This window comes from Schistocerca cancellata, chromosome 2, assembly GCF_023864275.1.
Source record: "Schistocerca cancellata isolate TAMUIC-IGC-003103 chromosome 2, iqSchCanc2.1, whole genome shotgun sequence".
NCBI classification, from domain to species: domain Eukaryota; kingdom Metazoa; phylum Arthropoda; class Insecta; order Orthoptera; family Acrididae; genus Schistocerca; species Schistocerca cancellata.
The window spans coordinates 54,760,617-54,764,271 of NC_064627.1; the positions used below are offsets into that span (position 1 = coordinate 54,760,617).

Genomic DNA, 3,655 nt, shown 5'->3' on the forward strand with positions numbered 1-3,655 from the left:
GTGTTTCTCCTCCGGTGGTCACTGGGCATTCGCCTCACTCTGCCATCGGATCGCCACATTGTGTACCGCTATTCGTCACCCCAAACAGCGTTTATGCACTGTTTAATCGTCCAATGTTTCGCTCCTTACACCAAGCGAGGCGTCGTTTGGCATTTACTGGCGTGCTGAGTGGCTTATGAGCAGCCGCTCGACTATGAAATCCCAGGTTTCCCACCTCCCGCCTATCATAGTACCTGCAGCGGATCCTGGTGCAGTTTGGAATTCCGGTGTGATGGCCTGGATAGATGTCTACCAATTTCACATAATGACCCTCTTCATCTGTCGGCGGTCTCTATTAGACAACAGACGACGTCGACCTGTACGCTTTTGTGCTGTACGTGTGTCCCTTCACGTTTCCACTTCACTATGACATCGGAAACAGTGAACATAGAGATATTTAGGAGTGTGGAAATGTCGCGTAGAGACGTGTGGCACAAGTGAAAGTCAATCCCCTGATCACGTTCGAAGTCCGTGAATTCCGCGGAGCGCCCCATTCCTGCTCTCTCACAATGTGTAATGGCTAATGAGGTCGCTGCTATGGAGTACCTGGAAGCAGGTGGCAGCATAAAGCACCTAATATGCAAAAACGTATGTTTTTGGGGTGTTCAGATACTTTCGCTCACATAGTGTACATCTGTACCGTTCGACTCTTTGACCATGCTTCACCATCGTATGTACAGCTATTCTGTCTGCGTGGAGACAAGTGCAGAGATTTCTACACACTCTCTTCTGTATAGTCTTATCAGCGCAAACGTTCCCTAATAGCTCTTCTCCACTTTAACGATCTTGTCTATGGCAGGAATACTTGTTCCTATTAGAGCAATTTCATTTGTGTCCCACTCCATCATTCAGCCACTTCCTCGAAGTCCTCCTCAGTAGAACGAACCTGACTCTAGAATAACCTCACTCTTGGTGTAAGAGGACTGAATAAAATCTCCGGTTTCAAAAGACAGTTAGTGGCGTATCTACCGAAGCAACAACAACGTCTAACTTCGTCCCTGTACGTACTCCTTATCCCTTTACTTTTTTCTTTCCAACCAGATCCACATTTCCCAGTGCTTTAGCTAGTGCAGTCTACTTAAATTTCACCTCTTCCAGGCTTCACAATATCATAAAACATCACTTTTGTACACTTATAAATGCCAATATCATCATCATTATTATATTATATAATTATTATTGCCATTAATTGTTATTGTTATTATTGTTACTGTTCTTATTATCATTATGATAATTTGTGGCAACAACAGCTGAAGTGATGGATGTACCGACAGTAGTAACTTCCTTAGTCTTCAGTCAATGCCATTTATCCACATGTCTCGACATAGACTCAGATCATTTTGATCATAGTATGAAGGTTTTCACGACCGGATGACGTATCTTCTGGTAAACCTTCCGGAATGTAAGTTCGTGGTCCATGAAACTCTTCAGCTCCTAACGTTTCGTCCAGAGCTACGCTGGACATCTTCAGAGGGGTGTTTCTCCTCCGGTGAGTCTTGCCGACTCGGCAAGACTCGGCAAGACTCACCGGAGGAGAAACACCCCTCTGAAGATGTCCACAGAACAGGCCTATATTGATATTTTAAGCACCTTATTGCTTCCCTGGGCAACGACCTTGCCGCATTGGATACACCGGTTCCCGTCAGATCACCGAAGTTAAGCGCTGTCGGGCGTGGTCGGCACTTGGATGGGTGACCATCCGCGCCGCCATGCGCTGTTGCCATTTTTCGGGGTGCACTCAGCCTTGTGATGCCAACTGAGGAGCTGCTCGACCGAATAATAGTGGCTCCGGTCAAAGAAAACCATCATAACGACCGGGAGAGCGGTGTGCTGACCACACGCCCCTCCTATCCTCATCCGCATCTGAGGATGACACGGCCGTCGGATGGTCCCGATGGGCCACTTGTGGCCTGAAGACAGAGTGCTTTTATTGCTTCCCACTGTTGAAGAGCAATTCGGGGATAGCGATTGCATCTTTCAACACGATCGAGCACCTGTTCATAATGCACGGCCTATGGTGGAGTGGTTACACGACAATTACATCCCTGTAATGGACCAGCCTCCACAGAGTCCTGACCTGAATACTGCAGAACACCTTTGGGATGTTTTGGAGCGCCGACCTCGTGCCAGGCCTCGCCGACCGACCCCAATACCTCTGCTCAGTGCAGCACACCGTGAGGAATGGGCTGACATTCCCCAAGAAACCTTCCAGCACCTGATTGAATGTATGTCTGCGTAAGTGGAAGCTGTCATCAAGGCCAATGGTGGGTCAACACCATAATGAATTCCAGCATTATCGATGGAGGGCGCCACAGACATGTGAGTCATTTTCAGCCAGGTGTCCGGATACTTTTGAGCACATAGTGTATCATACACAGCAGTTTATAACCAGCTAAAGATTTTCTACGTTTTTTTGTAGACCGTGGGAGATGATAATATCTGCTTGCACATGGCAGTTATGTGCTCAGTCCAATTTAGATTTTCATCTGTTATTACTTCTAGACTCTTTGCCGAGTGAGAGAAGTTGTTCCACTTAGGATTAAAGATGGTAGAGATTCCCAATATTTTGGGCTAATGAACTTGTAATGACTAACCCCTGATGACTAACCAGTACCTCTTGGGCTTAGAACAGGTTGAGCTTTATGCGCATTTTGATAGTGCACACAAATCAGTATCAATATTCCCGTTAGCCATCTTGGTTTTGCACTTCGATACAAATTGAGCTCATCATCATAAATGTGTTATTTGCAGCAGGACAAAACTGATTTCGCATGACTGACATACAATGAAGAGAGTGTAGGAGCGAATCCCTAAAAGGGGGGGGGGGCATTAATACTAGCTGTCTGCACTGCGATTTTATGGTTCCTGGAGTGATGCGTTACTGACAAGACGTCAGGTACGAGAGAAACCATTGCACTGCACTTGGCAAGAAATTAAGGCTGCTAAGTTTTTGATGAAATCTAAGAAGGACATGATAGTCTTCTCTTGTGCATCCATGGCAAGCTGTAGGCCATCTGTTACATATTAAGGGAGATGTACTGCGATGTTTATGAAACTCTGATTGGTATTCGTCTAGTAGTTTGCTTATAGTTAAGTACCTGGTTACCTGGCCGTACATTACATATTCTAAGGCCTTGGACAGAGCAGGAAGAATACAAATAGACGATAATCAGAGTATGGTGTGCCAATTTTTTTTAAGTATTGGTATAACTAGATCCTGTTCCCAGGTCTCAGGGAAAACAAGAGTAGTTGAAGGTATATGTTACAGTGGGCCGTGGTTGGTCAGTAATAAGATTCATGATTTGGACAGTGATGTCATCGTGTCCAGTAGATATTAACCCGAATGAGATTTCACTCTGCAGCCGAGTGTGCCCTGATATGAAACTTCCTGACAGATTAAAACTGTGTGCCGGACGGAGACTCGACCTCTGGACCTTTGCCAGTAGAGCACTTGCCCGCGAAAGGCCAAAGTCCCGAGTTCGAGTCTTGGCCAGGAAGCTTCCCATCAGCACACACTCCACTGCAGAGTGAAAATCTCATTCTGGAAACATCCCCCAGGCTGTGGCTAAGCCATGTCTCCGCAATATCCTTTCTTCCGGAAGTGATAGTTCTGCAA

General features: G+C 46.1%; 1 pseudogene; it reads left to right on the top strand.

The window, feature by feature from the left end:
• The first annotated feature begins 1,644 nt into the window (after positions 1 to 1,644).
• On the top strand, positions 1,645 to 1,762 carry LOC126163554 (5S ribosomal RNA; annotated as a pseudogene).
• The last annotated feature ends 1,893 nt before the right edge of the window (positions 1,763 to 3,655 follow it).